Below are 26,678 nucleotides of genomic sequence, written 5' to 3'. Positions count from 1 at the left end.
ATCTCTGAGCACAATGATCTATTGTATTAGTGAACACTTTTTTTTTTTTTTTTTTTTTGGCATTGTATCTTCTACAGTGAAACCAGTGTGCTGTACCAGCCTCTGGATTTTATTTTTACAGAAGTCTGGGGAGAACATTTTTGAATCCACAAGTTTTTCTATGTTTTGCCTGTTACTTATGGGTCAACTTCCTTTCCAGAAGAACTGCAGCAAGGGAAGCAGGAAACACAATTTCAGTTCTTAAAATAAAGCTGGAAGTTTGTCTCCTTTTCAATGCCATCTCATCTAATTTTAGACTTTAAAAAGTCTGATTCCCGATAATTTTCCTGTTCTTCCACCAAATTCAGAATTTGGAAACGATAAGCTGCTTTAGCAATCGAGATTGTCCCCCCTGCAAAAAGGCCACCTGCTGCCCAAAAACTGCAACAGGTATTTTCTGCATTAGCATTGTTTTCTAGCTGCCACGGTCAATTTTAGTAGCAGGTCTGCTGCCTGCTTGTCTGCAGTGCCGAAAGGAAATAGCAAGGGAACAAAACTTTGCTTTTCTTGGGAAACCACTCCCTTTGGAATGGAGAGATATGGCTTGCCATTTGATTTTGTTTCCCCCTCCAAAGTAAGCAACAACATTGCAAGGATCAGGGACAGCAAGAAAAGAATATTATTTAAAAGGCGTCATCTATCTAGCCAATGCGTTTCAGGAAAAGGAGTCTCCCGCTTCATGTTTTAAGGAGCGTAATAAAAATAGCGATCAGTTTAAGAAAGGGGCTGATGGACCAGAGAAAGTGGCAGCAGCAGCGCAGGGAAATGGTGCTCCATTTGTCTGAGCGTGCTAGCACGTTGCTAATGCTCCTCTCTGCAGGTAGGTGCCATCAAATCAGAGACAATTTGTGTCCGCTCTGCGGCAGGTTACTTGCGTGCTAAGTCTCCCGGACGTTGCTGCAGATCATCGTTGACTAGCTACTGCTGTTTGTTTGTCTTTACCTGCTGGACGTTGTTCACCAGTCAGGACGTATCGTTTATGTCTCAGCCAGGTCAGGGACCAACTGCTTCTAATGAGAAACTCAGTCTGGGATCTGCTCAGTTACTTCATTTTACTTAAAAAAAAAAAAAAAAAATTATGGCGTGAAGGTTCTCTCATGCTTTAACTTAAACTGAAGGAAGGTTGTGTAGTGTACCCTTAAAGAGCTGGGATGAGCAGCATCAGTGGATGTACAAGAATGAAAGGAGCAGAAACAGTCAGGAAGGAAGAGGGACCCTTCTAGATCCTCAGATCCCATGTTGGCCATGGTGTGGGTGTGTGAGGATCCCGATAAGCGTTAATGGCTCTGTGTGGGATATCCGACTTTCTCGAAAGGTCTATCAGCTGGACTTGCATCCTGAAAGCACATTTCATACTTGATTGTCTCTCTCAGTGTATTTTATTTCCCTGTTCCTTTGCTCAGTAATATCTGTAATTACTGTTTGTTAATTGAAATGTCAGGACCTCTTCAGCTCACAACCCGAAGGCTCTTTTTTATTTTCTCAAGGTTTTAAAGTTTTATTTGCTGGTTTATCTAGCCTGATTCGTTTTCCTTCAGTAGCAGATTTCAGCCCTATGCTGAAAGTGTTGGGTCAGATCATGACTTTACAAGTCTTTAAAAGCCAACTGCAAAATCTCCGCTGAAGCCAGTGCGCCAGTTGATTTGTGGTTGACAGTGTGCCCCGTTGTACATGTCCTAAATAGTTGCAGGTTAGGTCACTCAGGAGAGAAGGCTATAATTTTGTATGAAAGCACAGTCTGGGAAACTATGATATGAGCGCAACTATTATAAAACATGAAATGCTTTGTCTTTTCCCTTATAAAATGTGTAATTTCTACCCATTATCAATATTATTACAAGAGTCCTTGCAGTAAACTTGTCTTTTGATAGGCAGAAACTTGTCTTCGCTAGGAGCAAATACAGTAAAGTCTAACTTCTCTTTTAAAGGAGAATAAATAACAAGAATGAAGTTTACTAGAACACAATAAACCCGTTTCCAGGAAAGCTGCTGCAGAGGCATGTAGGATATGCTGAAGATTTATACTTAGGGTGAACATGTGCAAGTACCGTAATGATGTTGTAGGGAACATTGGAGTAAAATATTTGATCAACAGATATGTCTAAAGAAGATACATGGTTTGCTTTTTGTACTAGTTTTCAGATTACAGTAAGACAGTTAAATGAAGGTTCCTTGAAACCTATGTACTAATAAATCAGAGAGACCGGGAGCGGGTCAGATCTATCACAATTACATCCTTCCTAGACAGAGCAAATTCGACTGCCAACAAATTCGCTAAGTTGTTTGGTTTGCCCTGTGGATTCAGGGACGGGAACCAAGAGAAGAGAGAAGCTGAGAAATGAAAGGTCGGTCTCAACAATGTCATACAACTCCCCGTGCAGCTGCTACCCCTGCAAGGGTTTTAAAACGAAAGCATGGCTTATCCTGGGTAGGTGTGCAATTGTTTTGAACTAATTCAATCAAGATGCAGGAGATTATAGTGAAATAAAGGATAAAAAAGAAAAAGATCAACAAAAAGGGTGGAGTAGCCACTGTGATTAAGAAAAAAGATTACTGTTGATTTATTGATTCAGTCTTCAGCTTGCCATCTTAATCACTTTTTTTTTGGTTAATGTTATTAATATTTATACTTTAGCACTGTGTGGCAATTAGAGTAGGTTGTAATTAAGTCTCCAGGCCTGAAAACGTTAGTCTCCATGTAGGACAAAGCAGCTATGGCCTTCCCATGGCAGATTACTGGAAAGAGGTGCTTAAGTCGCAAAGTCTGGTGTGGAGCACAGAGCAGGATGGTTGCAGAAGCCAACTGCTAAGGCATAGGACTAGTTTTGAGGGCAGCGAACCCAGCACAAGTCCCTCTTTTTCTGAATCAAGTGAAAAACCTTGCTCAGGTTCATGCTGAGAGTCTCCTTTTACCTGCAAAGAACTCACTTTTGTGCCTCTCTGATCCTCCAGGCAGTGTTACTTGGTACTGGTGGCTGTTTGCTGTTTAAAAGTTACTGGGACACTGCAATGTTGGGTCTTGTCCTACAGCGAACGGCACGAGTTGGAGAAGCTCGCAGGCACCCCGAAGTCTTCCCCTCTGTGTGAGTTGGGAACGGGATAGCAGAAGTCTTATTTTTCAGCGTAGGGGGAATACATGAGAACTTCTTGTTGCAAACAGGTAGAACTGAGTCACCGAGGATTTAGTCAAAGAAGAAATGTGTATCATTGCTGTAAACCAGAATAAAAAAAGTTGTGCTTTCTTCATTACTCATTACACCACAGCGAGAATCAAAATCACTCAAAAATTATTTTAACAGCTATACATTGCTTCGCTAAAATAGTCTGGATAGGAGAGATTTTGTGGGAATCGCTTCTGATTTATGCAATACAATATAGCAAGCCAACTTGCTGTGATTTTTTCCAGTTATGTGCAATTATGTTAGAATTAATCAAAGAGCTTTGAATTACTTACATCATTCCGCAGCGCTTGCATGGTACTTCTGGGTGTCACTGAATGAATTGTGTCCATTTAAGTATACTGCTCTTGCAAACAATGCAGCGAGAAAATTAATTCCAAATTCCATGTATAGCTAGGTGCTTAATTTTTAGAGCCATTTTATATTCTGTGTTGTTTTGCTTTTTAAGCATAAATCCTATTGTTTAAGGCACACGGTAAATAACGCCATTTTGCTCTTGCAGCCTGAAAAGATTTACTGTATGGTTAACTGGGAGGGGATGGAGTTTAACCTATCACGTCAAACCCGATCCTTCGACTTCCTTTCCTGCTGCCATATGGGTAGCCATTGTGGTTGAGATTTGGTCTTGAAATCGGTGTGGTATAACACATCGCAGTATATATTACTCTGCTTCAAAAAGCATGCTGTGCTGCTGCATCTGATACCCCATGGGACCCGGCCACGTCACCCTGGTGGCGCGCATCATTCAGTGGTGAAGCCACCAGGCCTGGGATGCCGGTTTTGTGGGGACATGGAGACAACTCAATGCGTGCTTCGTTTGCCCGGTCTTGACGGCAGCTGAGGCTTTGAGGGCTGGCCGCGGGAGTGCAGGAATAGCGCGGTGTCCCCCGAGTATCAGCTCTCGTGTGAGAAGATGGGCAAATCCACGAAATTGCTGGTGGCCAGCAGGTTTGCTGCGCCACCTCCATCCCCGCAAGCCCACCAGCATCAGTCAAACCAAAAATACCTGCACATCTGTATTGCGGCAGGGATGAGGTGCAGTGTTTAAGGTTCTAAACTCTGGTGTTGCAGGCCTCTTGCAGACATGCAATAAAATTATAACCCATGCCCTAAAGAAGTTGATTAAATTCTGTTTTTTAGTAGCGTCTTTATTTGAGGGGCTTTTATTACTTGTAACCTCAAGTGCTCAAAAGCACTTGAGTAATTTACATCTACATTTGTTGAAATTTTTAATTTGACCTATTTTGGGTAAGATAATAGAAGAAGTTTGTTTTTTTTTTTTTTAGTAAGACCCAAACTTTGCGCACTATCAGTTCGATAAATTTGGACTTCACATTGAGTTAATCTTACAATGACTGTGAAAGAAACATGCTCTTTTCAGTAAACGGATGCCTTAGAAAAGACAATCATTGATAAGCTACCATAAAAAGTAAATAGATATCTAAAAATGAGTTTTTCCCTCCTCCTGGCCCCTCCCAGGAAAAGCAATAGCACCTACCCCGCAAAATGTTTGATTTTTACCTGTGCTACTGCAGCAGCTGGAAAAGCGGCTGTACATTCACAGAGCTCAGTGCACAAATAATGGCGTAAGTAAAAGGGTTTGCTGACGCGAGCTTCCGGAGGTACACGCAACACGTGAGCGGAAAAACGGTCAAATCGGCAAACAAAGAAACGTTCCTCCTTGAGTATCCCGGGCAGAGCTACGAAGAATGGAAAATAGTAATGATTTTTATTTTTTTTTTTAGCACAAATGTTTTTAAAACATTGCCGACTGTTAGTGTCAATAAAGAAGTACTGAGGAGGAAAAGCAGAAATGAATGCGTGACTGTGGAAAGATACATCAGAACACAGTAATTATATAAGCGTGATTTTTGTTGCTTTTGATGCCAGTGCGAGTATGTGAAGACTAATGCACTGTAGAGGACAGGTTTGTGGTTGAAATACACTTGATGGATTTTGACAAATTAAACAGTTGTAAAGATGTTTGGAAGTTATCCAGATCTTTACTGTTATTTATGTCACCGAACTAAAAAAAATCAGTGGTTAATTTGCAGTTCTTATAATTTTTATGATACTTATGTTGTTGTAAATTTAGCAGTGCGCGGCATCAACTCAGCGGGATACATTTTATGTTGTCAGCTACCTTTGACATCGTAATAGATTTCAGTTGCCAAAGCTTTCGCGCGCGGGAGAGAGAGAGAGAGAATGAAATGTAACAGGGAGCTGCAGGAGCGCTTGGATCAAATCCAAGCGCAGGTGAGCAAGGAGCGGGTTTAGGGCGAGCAGGGCTTTGCGACCCAAATCGTGCCGGGTCTTTGGGGGAGACCGGGGAGTCTCCGCGACCGTTCCCGAGCCCGTTGCGATAAAGGTGTTTGCGCCGTCGGGGTGGATAAGATACAGATTCGGTCGGGCTCCGTGATGCCCTTCGCGGCCCTTTGAAGTGCGGGCGGCTGATAACAGTGGTTGGGTCCAGCATCGCGTCCCTCTGCGCTGACTTTCTTCTCGGCGGTCCTCATCCTGCTGCGGTGTCTCGGTCCGTTTTTTTAAAAAAATGCATTTTGCTGAGGCTTGGCCTTCCAGCAGATGCCAAAGGGCTCGTGGCCCTCGCGGCGCGCGCCCTCTTTGGGGGGCTACCTGCCCCATGGATCGTTTCTGCCGGGCGGTTTTGCCCCGCGCGCGCTGGAGCGCGGTGGGTTCCACGCTGCCCTGGGCGCGAGGCGGGAGGTCCGGCTCGGCTCGGCGCGATGCGGCGTTTCAGGTCGTCTTTCCTGGATAAATACGAGCTGATAGAGGGTATCTGAAATGATAGAGGGTGGCCTGAGGAAAAGTTGTAAATGGAAGCAGCTTTTTTAACGGGCTCCGTTGCCAGTCAGGAGGAGAAGGAGCGTTCAGAGCGCCTTTGATACCTGAATTCATACAGCTTTCAAGCTTTTTCTTATCACCACCTATCGCAGAAGAGAGATGTATCTTGAGTTCAGCTGGCTCCAAGAGGAGACTTGGTTGTTGCTCTTTGGGATGCTTATTTTACTGGGGTAAAACCGGTCGTCTTGTTGAGAGGATGGAGGCCTACCTCAGGACCACGTGCCCCGTGAAATGCGCTTTTTATAAAGCATCCTCTTGCCCTTCCCGTCTTCTGCTTCTCTCGGCATTTGCCTCCCAAGTCTGAAAACTGAAGAATTTATTCGCGGTTGTTTCCTCACTGTTTGTGGCCTTAGCTGGGCTTCCCAAGGGTGTTTTGCATGCTCTTTCCGCTCTAATGGGATTGCCCATGGAGTTGAGCGCCCGCGCTGGGGGAATCCGTCCCGAAAGGTAGCCGATTAAGTCAGAACCTTCCTCATCCTTAGGTAATCCCCAAAATATGCAAATCGTCAGCGTGCAATTGGTTTTCCAATGTTTTGGGGTTTATAATTAAGCGCTTTGTCGCCGTCCTCCCCCTCTGCCTCCTCCTCCTTGGGGTCTTTATCCGTGGTGACCCCGGTGCTCCGCTTCCCTTTTCCTTTCCAGATCATCTTTCCATTTTTTGCTTCCCCCCGTAGGCTGCTGCCTCGAAGCTGCACGACTTCGGGGAGATTTGGGGCCCAAAGAAAATACTTCGGAAGAGTGTTGTGGTGGTGGCTGGGGTTTGCTGGGTTTCTCTTGCCCCGTGGGTGCCGGGTCTGGGCGCGCGGGGGTGTCGCTTTGGGGAAGAGTCATGCATTTACCTTGGCGTATTTTTACCAGCCCCATCTTTTGGCAAAGGAGAGAGAGGAGATGCGAGAACTGAGAGGGCTCCGTTTTCAAATTGACAGCAAATAAGATGATTAAAACTCTAAATTTTGGCACAGCCGTGTGGGAGAGCCAAGGATCTGAGCAGAAACATACTGTTCAGACAAGCAGCCACATCCCCTCGCGCGCTCGGGCGGGATGTTAATTCAGTGCTCTTTAGGTTGAAGAAACTGCTCTTGTATGTTGGAAGAACAAGCTCAAATTTCCATTTTGCGTAGAAGCAGCAGACTAGTATGTTAGTCTGTGTTCGCTGGCTAGACTTATCCTGGCTAATGTTTGCCAGATTCTTCTATTACATATTAAAATAAGATCTTATGAGTGGGTTTTATTTTTGTGCGCATTTCAGAAAACTAGGCCAGCCCTAACAAGCACATTTTCATGTTTTTGTTTTTGCATTTTGTCATTTTACATATTGAAAAATGGAATGGGGGAAAAAAAAAGCGCCTGCTAACATCAAAAAAATAAAGCTTTGCATTATTCTGCATAAGTGTTAAAATCTGCCTGATAGTTTGTGTATACAGACTTCGTTTTTTATGGTGTTTCCTTTCCCCACCCAAAGATCACAGATGTTGCGATAAAAATTAATGCCCTTATAGCGAATGCTTTTCTTCTGTGAACTTGGCCTAAAGAGGGTCACAAGTGCTTTTGTTACTAATAAATGTGGCAAGATTTAGGTACAAATAATAGGCAGACATTAATTTGTCAGGAGCAGGAACTTCTAAAAGAAAATGCAGAACATTTCTCCCTCCTTAAATCTAGATATTTCAATATCATAAAGTTTTTATTTTAACCATCAGGAGAGTAGCCCTGTTTGAAGAATTCAGCTTTAAAAAATGTCTTTGTAAATTGGGATTTTAGGACTACCTATTTGGAGGACGTTCTGTATGATAAATGACCCTTATAGGACAAAAAAAAAAAAGTAATTTTGCATGTCTGCTTCCTAGGATGTGTGATAATAATAAATGAACATTTTATATATCATTATATATATATCATGGCAGAACAAAAATCAGAAGATATATTATTCATTATTCCTGTTACTTTATATTTAAAAGGCAAAGATTTTTGCTTCTTTACCAAAACAACTGCTGCAGAATGTATTTGTAATATTCCCCACAAATACGAGCGGTGGAGAGATCTTCCAGGTCATTAGCACAGAAGAAAAGAGATGCCCTTAATTGTATTCATTTGAACATTAATACATTAATGCTGAGATTTAAGTACTGTTACTATTAAAAATTAAACTGGAGGAGCAGTGTGCAGATCATATGCTTTAGTGTAAGTCATCAGGTGCAGTGTTTGCATATTTAGCCTGCCATTTCAACACTAAAATGGATGTTTGAGGCTGGGTTTGGCTTTTTGAGGGACGCTTTTTTTTTTTCTTCTTCCTCCCCCCCAGCCCCGGTGTCATTTCTGGCAGGAGCGTTTCTTTTCATGGGTACATTTGCACCACCTGAGTAAAAGTTGCACTGATGAAAATCAGAGGAGGGTAAGGAGGAACTTGTTTGCTGTCCTGAAGTCCTCTTGTTCCGCTCGCCTTCCTCCCCCCGCCGCGTCTGCGGCTATTTTGCGCTGTGCAACCCCCTTCGAGCACCGCCTGCAGAGCTGGAGTAGCTCTGGCATGTAGATTTCCCAGTGGGAGAACTTGTGTGGATGGTAATTTTAATGAGACCTGATTTAAGCAGTAGAATAGATCCATAAAACTAATACAAGCAGACTTTCAAGAGCTCTACTATTTGTCAGGGCAGTGAATTTAGAGGTGCATCCATTGGCTTGGTAAAGAATATTATAATCTTGAAAACTTAACCTGCATTAATTCAAATTGTTTCTATGCAAAGTGCTGTGGAGAACTTCTTGAATCCAGGGCAGGCCAAATATAGACCTATTTATTTCTGAGGCTCAACTTTTGTGCAGAAAAGCATGCTAGAACCACAGGAACTTAAAGCTGGGTTCTATATGAATGAATGCAAAGTCTGTGCTGCTGCACACAGCTGTGTCTATAAGCTGCGGCAAGCTCTTAGCTTTGCTTTCTTTCCCATCATTTAAGGCCGCCACTCGGTCCACATATATTTCAAACTCTCCCGCATTGTCACACCTAGTTACATATGGCAGTAACATGGTTTTCTCCCATCCTGCAAATATCGGCGCTGTGCCCATACGAGGACCGGAGTCCTGCTTGGAGCAATGCACTTTGGCTCTGCTTTTTCGCCCTCGCGCTGGGACGTTTCCCTTGCTGCTGTTGGAAATTGTTTAGTTCTACTTGGCCTTATTCAACTGTTTTCCTTCCCTCGCTCTCCTCCCCAGCCCTTTCCCTCCATCCTGTTTTGTTTTTGCAAACAGCTTTTTTTCGCCGCAGCTCTCTGGCGCGGTGGGGAGGGACAGAGCAGGTGGGGGAGGCTCAGGGCTACAGGACGGAGCCCGGGAGGCAGACGAGGAGTGGGAATCGGCAGAGCCGGAGCACGTGGAGGGCGGTGGGGAGTCCGGGAAAAGAGGCGCAGTGGGGAGCCAGGAGGAAGGAGGGCAGAAGAGCATCGCAGCAGGAGCGAAAGGGGAAGAAGCGGGGAGGGCGGCATGGGGCACGAGCCCCAGGAGCTGGAGCTTGAGGACGCAGCGGACAGGCTGGATCGACGCGGGCTGCAGCCAGTTCCAGCGGTGGCAGCGACGTGCATTTAAACAGGGAAAAAGTTTATTTGCTTTTTCTCGCAGGATATGCTAAGTGATTTTGCAGTTTGAGTGGAGTGGCATTATTGCACTTAGCTCTGCATTTATTAAATAAATTTGTTCTCCAACTCGAGTGTTAAGTGTGTATTATGAAACCTCAGAGCCAATCTTAGTGGCTGCAGTGTGCAAATATTTTTAAAATTGTGTAATTAAACGGGGCTCGGGCTGCAATGTCCACTGAAGTGATTTATTAATTGAATGGTTTGATTAAATTTAATGTTATTTTAGTTTATACAGAAAGGGTTGGTATCTTTTGCACAGATAGGGACATCTTGTGGGGCTGTCAGTGGTGGTTCAGAGGTCCTTACGAGGAATCTTTAGCACCCAATTAAATATTAACCAAGAAGATGTGACTTGTTCTTTCTCTGTCCCTGAAACTGTGTTTTGACATCTAAGGCTGGCGATAAAAATTTGCTCTGCAGAATCACTTGCAATGCACTCTATTTATCACTAGATTATTTCTAAATTAATCACGCTTAAAAATCTTTCCTTTGTAATTGTGCTGGGGCTCAGTGCTGTATGATGTGTGTAAATAAAAAATGCCCTTTTAATTTCATGTTAACTATATCTAGCCGCTGTTGCAGCCAAATTGTATCTGTTTCTGTAGAATGTCATTTTAAAGGTATTGTGGTTACTGAGCGGCAGCTGTGATTGAAAAGTATGTAAACTAATCTTTAGTTGCTCATGTCATTTTTATATTCTTATGTCAGAACACAAGAAGGCTGCTTTAAATTTGTCTTTCGCTGTGTATTAATTTTCAAGTCTAATTTTTCTTGGGTTAACGCATATATTGCATTCTCTACTACACATTACCATTCATTGCCAAAGTAAATGGCTACTTGTGAAAAAGTACAAAATTAGTTCCTGCTTGATTACTGTAAAATACTTATTTATTTTCATAGGGAGGGTTTTTATTACCAGTGCATAAAGTACAATTATCCTGCATGGTATCGGTGACTTAGAAGAAGAAATAATCAAGCACCGTGTATTTATTACTGTGAAGAGCAATAAGTTGTAGAGCAGTGCATTGCTTTCCCAGAAACAAGAAGGAAGGTGCAAGACTTTTTGCGTTTGTTTTGGGGTGTTTTTTTTTTTTTCTTTTTGCTTCCAGGCTTGCCCTGTGTGTTGTTCCTGCTCTTTTAAATGCAGACCATTTAAAATTAAATCCTCGGTTAATATGTCTGCATAAGAACTTCTTTGTCTCTTGATGCCCAACCATTGAAAATTAAATGTGGTTGCGGATAAGTATTTATTCATACCATACCTCACACCTGATCTTGTGTCAGTATGACATCATCCTTGCCACAAAGATTTCTAGTGGTTTAAAAATGTTCCGTTGTGAAATAAGTGGGAGGGGTAGAAAAGGGACAAGGAAGGCAACAAAAATAAACTACTAGTGGGATTTGATGCTTTGCCAATTAAAAAAAATCATATTCTTAGGTCCACATACTGCCTTTGATCCGTGCACAGGACTTCCATTGGTGCCAGTGGCTGTTCAGTCTGTGGATGGAAGGCAGTATATGACTTAGTTTGTGTGTTGTGGGAAGTACATTTTCCTAGCATGTGGTCTAGCTTACTTGAAGAATCTGAAATGCGTTATAAATGTAAATGCTGTGTTTAAGTAAAACTTCATTATGTTTTGGTGGTTTCCAAAAATGCACAGGATTTGACCTTGAAGTGTTATTTCAAGGTGTTATGATGTATGAGCTAGACTTTGTAGTCTCCTAAATTAAAACTTTGAACGCGTTATTATTGTATTTTGGCATCGGCAAGATGTAGTTCTTGGTTATTTTCTGTCCCAGGCCTCGTTTTTTCTAACGAGCAAAGAGAGAGGGCCTAATTCTTCTGTACAATACACGTTCAGGATGGGGGTTACTGTCCGTTAACACCCGTGCGGCTGAAGATAGGCTTGTCCCGTGGATTTGAGCGCAGCTTTATGATTCCTCCTCGTTCCGGGCTCCCCGTCGGGATGGAGCCGACGCTTCTGCAGCGACGCGCGTGCAGCTATGCAGGACCACCTCTTTCCTTGACCGTTGCACAGGCCCACATAGGATGTGGTGAATGGTTTAGCGTTTGGATCCAAATCTGGTTCATATATAAAAGGGGTTGTGTTTCTGTTTGGAAAATATGAGCCCCTTTTACGTAGACCAGGTGTGGATTAGCTCTCTAAACCGTTCACCCGTTCCTGTGTTTGTGGGAGACTGTTTTCAGTTCTTACAAAGAAGCCGTACAAGTCAAGCCGTAGAAATAGCAAAAGCAATCCAAAAAGGGATTAGAAAAAAGTAATTAACAAAGTGTTTGTGATCTCAGGTTGGTGGCCTGAATGTAGGAACATACATAACCGCTCTGAGTATGCTTATTTCCAAAGAAAATAGTGGCGAAGCATTTCCACCTTTGCCGCCCTACCTATGCCATGAGCGTTCAGGGTTTGTATTTCTCCTTCCCGGCGTAGCGACCGTACGGACGTAGCAAAGCAGGGCAAGAAGCACAGCCACCAGCGTGCGGCGCGTGAAACCCGAATCCCAGCACTTTTCTCTCGGCCGTGGAAGAGCCCTGCCCTTCGCCGGTGAAGGAGCAGAGGAGCAGACTCGGCAGCCGCACAGCAGCCGGCCTGCTTGGAAGATGGCGTAAGAAAGCGAGCTTTAAAACACCCAGCTCAACTGCATGTGGAGCATGCCAGCGAGCCAGATGCTGCCACTGGAAGAATATCTTTAATAGCTTGTCATCTGGCTCCAGCTGTGCTAACCTACGCCTGGTGAGCAGCCATGTGTTTGCGCCTGCCAACTGGTGGCCAGACACTGCAGCAGACTTAAGCAATTAGTGCAGTCCCCCATCCGGTGGCTGGATTCGCTGTGTGTGTCCTGCAGATAACCGCAGTTGTTGCTAAAACCAGGGACTTTTTGTGGTCCGCTGGCACGGGCTCCGCTCGAGTAACCGAGAGGGAGCCTCCCTTGGCTGGGTCTGCGGGAGCCGTGCTCCGCTCGTCCCCGCGAGAGCTTTCCCTCTGCAAGCCGAAACCCCGGCTGCGGCCGAGGGTCCCACCTTGGCTTGGACGCGCGTGCTCCTGAGGACACGTTGCCTGAGGAGGTGGAAGCAGAGGAGCTGCTGAACCTCGCTTCGCTGTTTCCTTCGCAACGCGCGCCGCGTTGGGTTTGGGGCAGCGTTTTTAGCGTCGGGGTATGTTATTGCAGAGAGGTAGTCAATTAAGAATAAGAACTTTGAGTCAGCACCTCGGTGCTGCGGTGATTGGTCTCCGAAATACCTGCGAGAGACCGGCTTTGAAGTATTGTTTTTGGTACCATTTTTATGTCAGGCTGTTGCGGTATGAATCATTATGGTTAGGCTGGAGATTTTCCCTCAAGAACGCAACTAACCCCAAACAATAGCGGCGCGATCTTTCAGTTGAACGCGTAGGGCCCGGCCGCTGCCTCGGGGCGAGGGCGCCCGCAGCGCGCAGCCGAAACGTGCCGCGCGCGGGGAGGAGCTCCCCGTAAACGCCTGCGAGCCCCACTCATTAGCCTCTTTCAAAATCCTCCTCAAAACTCTCCTCGTAGACTGCTATGTCTACAAAAAAAAAAGAAAAAAAAAAAAAAAAAGGCAAGCCTGACAACAGTTAAACCACCGGGTTCCTGAGATCACTGCCTCTCGTGGTCACCTGGATCGCCCCGATGTCTCCTTTTACTCCCCCGGCTGTCTGTCTGTCTGTCTAGCCCCTCGGCGTCGGCTCGCTTAGGTTCGGGGTGCCAGCTCTTGGAGGCACGCGCCGGCTCTTTGCACAGCGCCGCGCCGTGCCGGGACCGAGCTTAAGAGGCGGCCTAGCCGCCGCGCCGCGGTCGCGCTGCTGAAGGGCGGTGTGCACCGAGCCGTCCTTCATCCACGCCGTCCGTCCTCCTCGCGGGCCCGAGGTCCCGGCCGTCCCCTGCCGCTGGCCGAAGGGCTGCTCCCCTCCAGCGGGAAGCGCGGCGGGAGCCCGCTTTTTAGATCCAATTGCGCCGATCTTTGCTGGGGCAGCGACGGCGGTGGACGGTTTGGGTGAGTAGGACGCGATGGCCCGTGCGATACGAGCAGAAGGCAACCCGAACGCAGTCCTCCTCTGGGGGTGGTGGTAGGGGGGCTTATACACGTTTTTTCCCCCTCTCCGGGCTGGGAAGAAGCATTGGCCCCGCGCTGCGTGCTGGGGTGAAACGTGTGCTCGTGTGCCCCCGGGAAGAGGAGATATTTGTACTTTGACATTCCAGTCCTAGCGTCTCGCACCTCTACGGGAACATATTGATTTCTGTGATGGCGAGCAGCAAGCTGGTTCCTTGATTGTGGGCACTTTAAAATAATTGGTGCAAATATTTGAAATCCTAGATGGAAAAAATGTGGAAAATAATCCCGTTTGCCTTGCGCCTGACTCCTTCCTGACATCCCAAATAGGGGCAACACTTAGAAACGCATCCAAAATCAAGTTCAAAATGGATTGCTTACCCATGTTTCTTGAACAGATAATTTTGCTGGCACATTATTATTCACCCTCCGCTATTTTCACACTGTGACACAAAACTAGAGAGAAGAAGAGATTGAAATTTTGACCGGTACGTTATCCTGATACCTGACACGCTGTGTCGATATGAGAGTGTCTTTACCGCAAGGACTTTCTTGGTGGTTTTACAGATCCCAGTGTGAATAAGTAGAAAAAGCAGAACTAATAACTCAAGCAGCAAAAATATTTTTTTCTTAAAGAAATTGATTAACATGCAAATATGTACTGTATGCATATTAAATATCATTTCAAAATGTGATGGGCAGGAAGCATAAGTGATGCCATTTGGTTTTGTGGCATCAGTGTGGGTTGATTAAGGGGGTGGGGATAAATTTTGGGGATTATTGATATAGCATGAGTAGAGCCAGATGGTTGTATTACACATCTTTTGTGTTCTTGTTTGCTTCTTAAAGCAGTTGCAGAATTTTGCCCTGGGCAAAATTTACTCTTTGCTCGTATGTTCCCCTGTGAATTTACTTTTGACAAAGTACTTCACAAAGAAGGGAAACACTGTGCTTTGCACCCGCAAACTCATCTCTTTCCTTTGCATTTGTGAAGTTAACAGCCCTGTACTTATAAAATATTTTGCAACTTGTGAAATAAATTAGCAGTAGGTGCAAGTTCAGTGTGTGTGTGTGCGTTGTGTATTGCTCCCCCTCTGTATGCGATATTGATTTACAGAGCGTGTCATTTTTTAAATTTTCCTTGCAGTGTTTTGGAGAAGAAACTGTGGAAATGGCAACCAGTCGTTTTAATGCACTGGTTATGTAGTATTCTTCCATTAAAGAAATGTTGTCTTAAAGATTAATGAGCTAATTTTTCCACTACTTTTTTTAAGTTTTGAGATTGTGGTGTACCTGATTCATGTTATCAAAAACACATACTTTGTGGTATTCAAGTTGAGTGGGAGAAGGTTGTGATAGGTAGGTGGTTCTTAACTGGGTGTTTATGACATTTGTTGGAACTGCTTATCACCGGAACCACCAAAATTTACATATATTTGTTATTTCCCTTTGAAAGCAAATTATACTTTATTTCCCATAAAAAAGATGAGTTGTCGTAAAGGCTTTGCAAGTAAGGTTTTAAATCTCACTTGTGCCTCGCGCCGGTGTAACTCCATTGACTCAGCTGAGTTTACTCCTCCTTTACATCACCGTAGGCCTCTGGATGACGAGGTCCCTCTGCATTTATATGCATTATTATAGTGGAAACAACCCGCGATTGCAAATATGTCGTGTCCGCCGTTTTCCCCGGGCTCCAAGCCGGAGCTTCGGTCCCGTTCTGGGGAACCTCGCTGTGAAAACGGGAAACAAGCCGTCCTAACCCAGCTGAAATCTCCCAACTAGTGTCGTCGCGAGCCTGAAGCTGAAGCGACTTAGTTGTAATAATGATGCCATTGTGCTCATCCTATCTGATCCGTTCTTGAAATGTTTTAGTAAGTCTATCTTACAACATTATAAGAAGATAATCAGCTGCCTTAGAAGGTCCCCATCTGGAGTATAGAGTTCTTTTACTGAAAGATGTTTTGCCTTTCCGAGATAGCTCTCGCATTTCATCATCTGTTGTGCAGAGATGAAGTGCATATGAAAAGTCAGTGACTCTGAATCCATCTGTTGTTATTATTTTCCACTGATAATTGGCTTGAACAATGAAATGTCTGTGTCTGTAGCCTTTGAAACTGTACACCCTGTTTATTTTCTGGAGGTCTCGCTCCCCTCTCACCCCCCTTCTCCCATTTTTTTGTTTTATTTTTTTTTTTGTTTCATTTTCTCTCAAGCCTATAACTAGTGGGGCTTGCATGAAGATGACATCTTTGACTCTGTGCATCAGTATGTGTCATTCAGCGTCTAAAGCTTGCCTGCCAATTTTTGTCAGGGTCCTGTGTCTGCTGTGTTTAAGTGTAGCATAGTCTTACAGCAGGAAGACCAGCAGGTCCAGAATTCATAGCTATCGTACCTGAAATGTAGTATTTATTTCACTTTCTCTTTTAAAATATTAATTTAGAGTCCAGTATCTAATACCTATGGAATTAGATACTACCTATAATTGTATAATATATTCAGTTGCATCCAGTTTAGGACGATGCAGGGTATTAATATTGGATTCCACTAACAGCAGTTCCATTAGCTTGCTCAACCAGTATGAGATATATATGAGCAGGGAGGCATAACTACCAGCCAGAACTGCCAAAACAGTCATTAGGGGCTCCATTGGGATGGACAAAGGCTTTTACACAGTGATATACTGATTAAATTTTGTTCTATGGTTTATTTGCATCAAGGTTAGATCACTATCATCTGTGTGAACCGTATTATCTGACACCTTATTTGGAAGGTCATTTCAGTGCAAAAATAGTGAATGATATAGGGGCTCTAAAATTTCTTGCAGGACTCTCTCATGGAGGATTTTTATCCGGTTAGGCTTGACTAGCTCGTGTTAGCAATTTTTATCGTGCTGTAACGCTGAGGGTTTATCCAAGGGAAAGTAAAAACTCCCTCCACTCTGCACGAGTGCGTAGCTGTGCTGAACGTGTTTGAATCTCATTAAAGCTGTTAGCTGTATCCAGCATCCTTTGACATAATCCGTGGCACATGCTGGCGAATCCAGTAAGCATGCGTTGCGTCTTGTAAAGCCCAAACCTTTCTGCGTCCGTCTGCGCGTGCTGGCGCATGGGTGTACGTGGTCCTCCTGCATGAGGTCTTGGTGCGGCACGCTCTCCTCCGGTCCACGTTACGCTGTGGTCTGCAGCACAAGGCAGAGGAGTATAATCTTATTTATGTTTCAATAGCAATCATTTAATACTGCCAGTTATTAAAAAATAATTAAATTACCAAAACCAACATGTAGCTAAGACTTACAATAAGAGGTCAATGTGATTTGACTCCTTAAGTTAGGCAGGGACACTAGTGAATGCCAATTGCTTTAAAATTTTGCTTCCCGGTTCCATTTCTGGGATGGAAGGGCAAACGAGACTGAAACATAATTTATTTCTCTAGAAGCAAGAATAAATCATGGTATATAATTATGTATATTTAATTATAATAATAAATGCTTAGAGGTGTATGGTGGTTATCACGGTCTCTAATTTAGCTGGTTTTGTAAGTAAATATAGTTTGGAGGGGACACTTTATGAGGGTAATATTTTGGAAATAACATTTTTCAGGGAAGCTTCAGAAATTTCTTCCTTCTCCCCAAATAAGCTAGTAAATAGGCTTGCATTAACCAGTGATTCATTAGAGCTAAAATAGGTTTGTATGCGGACTGTCTTTCATATAGTAAACAAAACATGGGGAGAGCACAGACAGATTCGGGCTTGGCATGTCAGCTCAACCCAAAGCCTCTGCGTTAATTTTGCGTCCTCGTTAAGAAAGGCTGGGCTGGGAGCGTAATGGATGTGCGCTGCTGCGACTAAGGGAAATGGATTTTACAGGTGGTGGTTGGCGTGTTTGCGCGGTGGCGAGCCGGGCGGCTGAGCCAACGCGGGCACGGCGCACGGCTGCGTTTTTTTTTGCCAGAGCGATGCCTCGATCAGAAACGCGCGCTTGGCACCGAGTCGTCGGGGCTGTTGTTATTTACCGCGAGGCGAGCGGCGCGTTTCGCTCGACGCTGGGATGCGATTTCTGTCGCTCCTATCCCCTTAAACAAGCCGTGCAGCTTGCCGGGGATCAGGACAGGTAGAAGGCGCAGCAGGCGTCTGATTTGAGCCAGTTACTCATTTGCTGAGTGTTTGTGTTTATGCAAAGGGGCCTCTTCCTGCATATTTAATCTAGAGTAAGGCAGTGGCTTTTGTTGTGTTTAGACCACATACCTTCAGTCCTTCCTTGCACTGCAGCCAGTGTCGAAGCACGGGCAGGCTGGATAGTCCAAAGTGCTCTAGTGTTTTCAAACTCTCAACTTTCTGCAGTTGGTTGGGAATTTCTGTGCAGCTTCTAAGCCTTTTGCTTCCTCCTTAATGGGTAAGTTTGTACGACGGTAGCGTGAGATACTTTTGTTTCTGTTCCATTTTAGAAATGCACAAAATGTTTTGTTTGCTTGCTTTAGTCCTCCAAACCTCCTGGTCCGTTTAGGGAGTTTGTTGCAGGGAATTAGATCAAGAATACAGGTGTTTCTGGAATATACTTCTGAATAAAGTACTAAATGCCGTATCGCAGTAGGCAGGTACTTGCGGGGGGGCGGCGGGGGGGGGAACGAGTTCGGTGTTATTATTCTTTGTACTAACAAATCCTGTTTTGTAACTATCCTGAAGATAATGCTTCCATTGTTAGCTAAAAGCTTTCCAACACAGTGCAACACAGGACTGCAAAAGCAGCGGCAAAAAAAAGAAAGGGAGAAAGAAAGAAAGAGAAAAAAAAAAAAAAACTCCGCTCTTTATTGTTTCCCTAGCAAGGGTCCTCACTCGAATGTCTGCGCCGTAATAGGAAGGTTTTTCTTATGTGGAAATTGAATCGTCTCTTCATTGATATTAATAGCACACTAGAGATGTTAGCCATGATGCAGAGCACCAGCACTGGAGAGTAGGAAACCTGATATTGCAGGGGGAAAAAATGACAGTCCTGCTGCTCCTCGGTGTGGGAGACGTCCCTCCGCCACGGCACCGTCTGCATAATGGCATCCGAGCTTAACTATTTACTATAGGTATTTTAATCTCCGGCTCTTTCTTTTAATATAGATGTAATTACTGGCGCTCGCTCTTGCACTTATTAACTGCGCAGCTCGGTTTCTGATTCAGTCTGAACAAATTAGTTTTAAAAATGACTTTCCAGAAAATCCACGCGGTGAGCCTGCACAATGTGTGCCGTCTGTGGCATGTGCGCTGCGCTGGGGGACGGTCGGAGTCCAAGGAGAGGACGCTGCCGTAAAAAATTAGGGAGACGGCAGCAAAGGGCACGTCTTCAAAGCGGGCTCTTGCAGCGCATACAGTATTTGGAGTAAATGTGGAAAATGTGCAGCGAGGTCAGAAGTAGTAGTTTGGGTTACCAATTAACTATTTCCTTCGTTTGAGTAACTCCTCTCAAACAGAAGAGTGTGCTGTTCCACCACATGTTGGAAAGTGTGAGAATCTGAATAAAATCTCATCAACCTTATTAAAATATGTGGGGACTTTGGTCTTCTTGGGTACAAATCAGCCTACAGACTCAGAGGCATTTATTAACAATAAGACTGCTGAGGGTTTTTAATAACAAAATTACAAATACCATATCTAATTGTAAGTGTATTACTTTTATGCTCCAGTTAAAAAAAAAAAAAAAACTTTTTATGAGGAAAAGTACCTCAGTCAAAGCACCTTGTGTGATTAGTGCTATTGTATTCTTAAATTTTGATTGATAGAGATAATAGTTTTCACTTAAAAATACAGACAGGTACTTTAACTTTCCATGACAATAGCTATTTGCATTTCTTTTATCTTTTTGTTTAACATTTGTGGGGGTTGGGACGGATTTGATTATTAACTCTTATTGCACACTGAGGTAAATGCTAAAACAAAGCTTTTGTTAAAGCTTCAAAGGTAAAACAGCAAATATTGTTTTTAGGCTTCAATATTTAAAGGCTGTTAAAGGATACCTCGAAAATATTTTCACATGACCATGACCAAGAGTAGCACTTTGCTGGAAGGTGAGGGAGGTTAGGGAGTCCGGGGAGGTGGGCAGCCCTCTCGGCCGCGGCGCCCGCCGGCTGGGGGCTTCCTCCGGCGGCGGCTTGCACCGGCGCGCGCCGTCCGTCCCTCGCGGCCGGGGCCTGCGAGACCTGGGCACCGACGGCTGGGAGGAGGAGCGGCCCCTTCCACGGCACCGGCCCGCGTGGGGGATACGGAAGTTTTTTGTTTTTTTTTTAAAAAAAAGAGAGAAAGAAAAGCTGCGGATTTGGTCTCGGGGCTGCACGCAGAGTAGGTGCAGCGAACCAGTTGCAGCAGCAGCTCGCAGCAGGGAAGGCGCGTTGGCAAAACGCAGGAGAATCGTCAGCGTCTCCTAAGGATGTAGCTTTGCAGAACAGACCTAAGTGAACACTGTACGAGCCTTGAAAAGTAACGGTTTGCCCTTTTTTTTTTTTTTTTGGGGGGGGGATTTTGGCTCTGCAGAGACGCCCGTTAGTAATGCTGCAAGCCCTGCACCTACGGCGGTTGCTCCACAGTGGTTAGGGAGGGAATATTTCCTCTTACCGCTTTAACTGCGTGAGCTCGAGCCTCAAGGTGGGAATTGCAACACCGGCATAGAATGGTTAAGGCTGGCATGAGGGCACCGAGGGTTATTTCGAGGGGCTGGGGAGGGGGGGCGAGGTGGCCTCTCCGCGCCCCGCTGGACGTGCGGCGGGCTGGAGCCGCCTTAGGCACTCGCGTCCGCTGGGCGCAGTACGGGGCCAGCTCCGCCGTGCCGTTCGCGCGAGGCCAGTAACCGACCCGTCGCGAAAAGACGCGAGGCTTAGAGCCGTCGTCCAAACCCTGCGCTGGAAGCGAGCCGTCCTTAACTTGTCTGTAACTCTGTCCGTATCTCCTGCGAGAGCTACTAAAACGGGGGGGGGGAGGGACAAGGGGCGGCTTGTGCCGCGTCCAGTGGCGTTGGCTAACGTCAAGCGATCCTCTCCCAAGGTTGCAGGGGACTTGAGAGGTGGTGGTGTTATTTCGAACAGGGAAAACGTGCTGTGCGTAGCTTTGTCCTCGTGCTATTATTTATCTTTATTTTATTTCCATTTGGAATAAATCAAAGGCACCAGCCGGAGATTCCGAGCAGCCTGCTAATGACGGAAAATGAAAATCCGGTCTGATCTGCTCCCTCCCTCCCTCCCTCCCTCCCTCCACCGAGCAGCAGCGAGGCAGCGAGCGTTCGTATCCCTGTATTTCGGCCTGTACCAAATCCGTTTCCCCCTCTCCAAAGCGGGGTGAATTAAGTGCACGGCGTCTCTCGCAGGTTCGCTGTTCACCTGCGTTTCGCTTTCTGAGGAGGTGATAACGGCTCCTGGCGTAGGGCAGCTCCTGCGCTGTTCCTCCTGTTATTTAGTGCGCGCTGCACAATAGCCGACAGACACCTTGATTACGGGCACAAAAATATTTCTCTCTCAGAGCATTAAAAAAATAAAAAGTTTAATGTATTTATTGGTTTGCTGGATGCCCCTTAAATAAAAGCACAGCAGAACTGAAGAGACCCCTTCAGTCCTCCCCGAAGCAGCTGCACAGGGGATTTACGGGCGTTGTAAATACAAGCAACCCAAACGGAGTCCACTCACGCGGGAGAAGTAACCTGCCTGCAGGACTGGGCCCCAAGCACGCCTGGTGCCAGGTGTTGCTCTGCACCATCACCGTACACCCTGTATTTTCAGGATTAGCAAAATACCAAAGAAAAGGGATTTTTTTTCCCCCTCCGACTAATTTGCAGCTGGCAGAATCATTGAATGCATCTATCCCCTTACATGCCAACAAAATGATAATAATGGCAACAGAAGGGCATAGTTCAGCCTGTGTGTAGTTGAATGTAACTTGGGAAGCTTTGAAGGGAAAGAAATAGCTGTATTCAATGGTTATGGTTCACTTTATCTGGAAAAAAATATTGCACGAGAGTGCTTATTTTGATTATCAAGTTCTGATATTTTAAAGCTTTCAGGAAACCTGGTAGTAAATATTTCAAACAGGCACATTAAATATATTTCAGCTGAGAAATTAGGTCTTATATGAAAAAAAATGAGTGGAAATCAAATTTCAGGAGCAATCTTTTGTTGCACTTTTTAAAAAATAAAAACTGTGCTTTCTAGGTAACGAAGGGGAGGTTTCCTCCCTAGTTTAGGTTTCCAATAATGATTTGTAAGCTTCTCAAGGCTGGGACACTGGCAAAAAATTATGTGAATATTTCTAAGCAAGGGAGCAGTTCAACTGATGTTCTACTTTCCTGTGTAAAATTACTCACAGCCAGTTTGTGTGGGATCAAGGACTTTGTTCATCTATTTTGGGCTGTACACAAGGCTATTCTTGCTGAGGTATTAGTAAAAATGTTACTCTTCTAAGTAAAACTTTCTTCTGCAATGCTGTCTATTTCTGTGTATTCTTTATGTTATTGGTTAAATTTAGCTTTGCAGTGATGGCTCAGAATTAGCTTTCCTGAAATTACCTCCCTCATACAAATAGCAGTACTGAAGGAGGAGGCTACTAAATCGAATATGGATTGTGGGATCAAAATGTTCAATGGTCCGACCCGAGAGCAGGGAAAACTGCAAAGCCTGGTACCCTGGTACCAAAGTGAATTGGTGGGACCTGATCCAAAGCAATAAGCGTGTTTTCTGGTAAAATTAACCCAAAAGATCATGGCCCTGGGTCAGGTCATGAACTTTTTTAGGGTTATTACCAGTTGTCATTTCAAAAAACCCTGGTGAAATCAGTGATAACAAAAGTATCTTTGCATCCAAGGCTTTCTAAATGCATTACAAAAAGAACTCGGGTTCCCATCTCATTGATGGGTAAACTGAGGCTCTTGATGAGTAAACCCAACGTTTTCAGGAATGTCTGGTAAAACCTGAACAGGGCAAAGTAGTTCTGCATGGCCTTTTCCCCGCGCGTAAATCCAGCTGAGCTGGTGGGACTGCGTCCCAGGCATTAGGTTTGGAGAGCTTCCCTTTGACTCCCGAGTCTGTATGGCCACCGCTGCTCGCAAAGTGGATTTTTGTATGTGGTTTGGTTTTCTTTTTTAATCATTTCCTTGAGGGAAAATATGAGTCTAGTGAAGTGTCTTGCTTTGGTAGGATGGGATTTTTTCTTTGTTTGCTCCACGCGCACACTTACAGTGTTGATGGTACTTTGTGTTTATCTTAAAGACAGCATGATGGAAGGAATGTGTGTTGCCTACATCAATTCACTCGCCCATATAAACATTTTCAGGGGGAAAGTCTGTATTTGTGTTTCTACATTTTGAGATACTCGACTTCTAGACTCTTAATGAGAAATTTTCACAGGTGTGAACAGCTGTCTCTGCTGCTCGTTTTAATCTTAAGGGTACATTACCCAAATTTTTGGAAGTCAGGTAGCATATATCTCAACTTAGATAACCAGGCATGAAAGCAGCCCAGACTTCAGTCTCACCAATTTGTGAGAAGTGCTGAAGTCCTCCCGAGCCCACGTCTTGTGCTGCGCTCGGTAGACCATGCTTGTCTCCCTCGAGTTAACGTCGGGCCAGCGTTACTGGGTTTACCTGTCATGTATTTATTTCGTATGTGACAGGCATGTTTAGAAAAATGTTACCTGTGTTTTAAGGCACTTCTGAAAGGTTTCTTTTATGCACATTTTATGCAAACGTGTCATTTTCAGCAGTTTCCTTAAGAAGTGCATTTTAAGATGGTTCACTAGCTATCATGAAGGCTCTGGGTAGAAGTGAAGTCTGCTTGCAAAATACTGCCAAAATAAAGATCTGCCTGCCAAATATACAGAAAATTTATAAAATAGATAAATATGAAAAGAGGTTTGAAGTGTCAAACCCAAGATAACCCCCGCAGCAAAGCAGGAGAAAAGCCTTTTATTGTTGCTAATCTAAGAGCACATCGTATGTCAGAGGTCATGCATTTTACATAAAAGATGTATTGTTTTACATACTCTCAGGAAGGTGAGACCTGACCTATGATGATGGAGTACTGCTATGTCCTTTCCAATGCAGAGCAGGAGTGTCTTACACATGAACCCCGGTGAAGCCGCTAGGGCTTCCTAGACAGCAAACACACACACGTTTTGGCCCCTGATCTTCCAGGACTTCGTTACAAGAATTGTGAAAAACTGCTCATTCAAAATATATATAAAGTAACAAGAAAAATAATAATAAAGATAATAATAATAATGCCAGTTAGCAGCAGATGAAAACAATATTAATTTCATCTCAAGATAACCTTTTTCCTGGCTAAAAATAGGCAGTTTTCAATGGTGAAGAGGTAATGCCTCATTCTCATTGTGAAAACCTTTTTCCTTCCAAAATAAATGGCAAATGTGTACATTTTCTTTTGAAAGAATTTAATGAAGATTCTGATTTTTCCCAGAGGTTGATATTTTACTACTTTGGTTAAAAAAAAAAAAAAGCTGCACCTATTTATGTAAATAGCATAACTTATCATTTGGCGAGTTTCACAAACACCCCCAAAACTTCACATCACTGTGTGAATTTTGTGAACTGGAGTTTCACGTAGCTCTTTCTTGCACATCGACACGTCGCTGAGTTTCCGTTTCGTATGATGTCATCTGTGTCAGCAAACTATTGCATGTTTCTTTCTGTCTTCCTTGCATACTGTTCTGCCCCCCTGTAGCAGAAGATCAACATTTCAGTGAAATTGTGTTATAATTTTACTCTATTAAGCTATTTGGTCAATTGATGTGGAATTAATTCCGAATGCTGTTAGTGGTTTGAGTTAGTAACTTGATCTAAATTAATAAACAAATGTTTTTCTTTTCTCTTGTACCATATGTTGATCCCAATTACATGAACAGAAAGTGGCAGATTGTCATGTTTCTTAGAAGATTACATACTCTTTTGCATAAGAGAGAGTACACAGGATGCAGTAATCTACAGGGTAAAAAAACCCACACGTGCTGTTTTCTCCCTCCTACTTTTTATAAAGATACACTTTAATTATTTTTCCCTGTAAGAGCCGCTGTTCTTGCCACCTTGGCAGACTTGGTGTGCTCTGGTTGTGCTTAACAAGAAGACACCCCAAGACAGTAAACAACTTTTTGAATTAGGCACGAAAGATGCAGCTAGTTGCAAAACCTCATCTAGGACTGTGTCTCTATGGAAAAGGATGAAAAAAGAAAAGATCCAGAAGCTAAAATAGCGGCGGTTACAAATGGTCTCAAAATGCCTTAAATAAGGAGAACCCATTCAGACAATAGTCAGATCTCTGAAACAAAGGGCTGAACTCATATATTATTCAAACCGAAAATAGATTGATAGACATCAAGATTAAGAAAGTTTATGCTAGAGAACAAAGATGTCTCATCTCCCTGTTTTTTTTTCTTTTTTCTTTTTTTTTCTCCCAAAGACCAAGTTGTTCTTGCTGAACTGATGAGCCTCACACAGGCTGGTACTGAAAGCAGCAGTCCTGTGACTTGATTGTTTTTATTAACTCTCTCAGAAAGTCATTCACCATTAAACGCGATTAGGTTCATTTGTTGTTTTATTTATGTTTGCACTCGCAAATGCGGTGCCAATGAAAACGCCTCGGACGTTGCTAACCCTGGCCCAGCAGTCACGTGTGTCGCCCTCTTTCTCTGCAGGGTAAGAAGAGTGACCTCTTCGGGTGGCTGTAACTGAAGATTGCTTCACGGGAGCAACTGAGGAAGGTAAATACCGGCGCAGTCTTGCACGCCTCCGGGATGGATCCGGTCCGGCAGGCATGGTCTAGATGCTGGGTTGCGTTATCGGTGGCAGGCCACATGGGCCAGTCACCGGCAGAGCGGCAGTGCCCGGGACTCGGATCCTCCTGGCTGTGGAGCAGCCCAATGGAGATCCCAATCTGGCCGTTTCCGTGATTGCTCGCTTATCGCTGCGGCCACTCCACCGCGTGCTTTTTGGTCTTTTTCTGAGGGTAGCAAAAAGGAAAAGAAGCAGCGCTCTGCAAAAATGATTTGTATTTAATGCAACGCGAAAGCCCCTTCCTTCCCAGTTAACTCCTTGCCTTTCCGCTGGCCCAAAGTTGCACGCAGGAAAGGGACATTAACATCACAAAAGTGGTGATTCATAAAATTAACTTGCAGAAGACAGGAGTAAGGCGGCTCGGTGTTTGGTGCTGAAGGGTGTCATCTGACTGAGGTTCATCTGGCTGCTTTATAATCACCTTCTTTCAGAAATTAATAGTCGGTTAAGCACCATAGCAACAAGCAACACTGATGTAACCGTTAAGCAGTGGCTGCCGTTCGCTGTGATGTCAGTGCTCGTTAGTACTGTTCTCTTGACCTTGTTTGAATATAAAATGGTGATTTCATTTTAAACTTAGAATTTTACAGAATGACTAAATGCATCTGAGTGAATGAGAGCTATTTTTGTTTTTAATTTTATTAAAATGTACTTCAAGGGGAAAAAAATGTCCATGTTCTCTTCTGCTTTAAATTAAAATAGATCTAAGGACAGTGTGTTTTTTCAGTTCTTTGTTGCCAAAAATATCTATTTAGGGAGCATGAAATTCATGAAGTTCAAGTGAATATTGCAGTCCTTGGCCATGCCCATGGTCTATGTCAGCAGGATGATGTATGCCTCTCTTCAAGATTTGAATATTACTGCTTTTTATGGTGGAGCCATGAGGTTTTAGATGCAGTTCAGATACTGAGGCAGGGGCAGGTCCTGCTCTGGAAGGCTTGCCTTTTGAGAAGATGGTGGTTCCTTGCTTTGGAGTGGTGTTTCTCCTTTTGCTTTTGTGGAATAAGGAAAAAATTTAAGTCCCAGGTGCATCAGACTACCTCAAAATTTATGGGATACTTGTGGAGCTATGGCTCAATG

At 44.2% G+C, this 26,678-nt stretch overlaps 1 protein-coding gene across 11 annotated transcripts in view; it reads left to right on the top strand.

Moving 5' to 3' along the window:
• Positions 1 to 26,678, top strand: part of FOXP1 (forkhead box P1) — a 385,930-nt gene that overhangs the window by 138,785 nt on the left and 220,467 nt on the right. For all 11 annotated transcript variants that reach the window (XM_067303481.1, XM_067303486.1, XM_067303484.1 and 8 more), the window contains one exon: positions 25,460 to 25,525. The gene's annotated coding sequence lies outside the window, so the exon portion shown is untranslated. The remainder of the gene's footprint in view (positions 1 to 25,459; positions 25,526 to 26,678) is intronic.

Source organism: Apteryx mantelli, chromosome 12 (assembly GCF_036417845.1).
Source record: "Apteryx mantelli isolate bAptMan1 chromosome 12, bAptMan1.hap1, whole genome shotgun sequence".
In the NCBI taxonomy this organism is placed as follows: domain Eukaryota; kingdom Metazoa; phylum Chordata; class Aves; order Apterygiformes; family Apterygidae; genus Apteryx; species Apteryx mantelli.
Note: the sequence above shows the minus strand (reverse complement) of the source record. Positions and strands in the feature narration are given on the sequence as shown.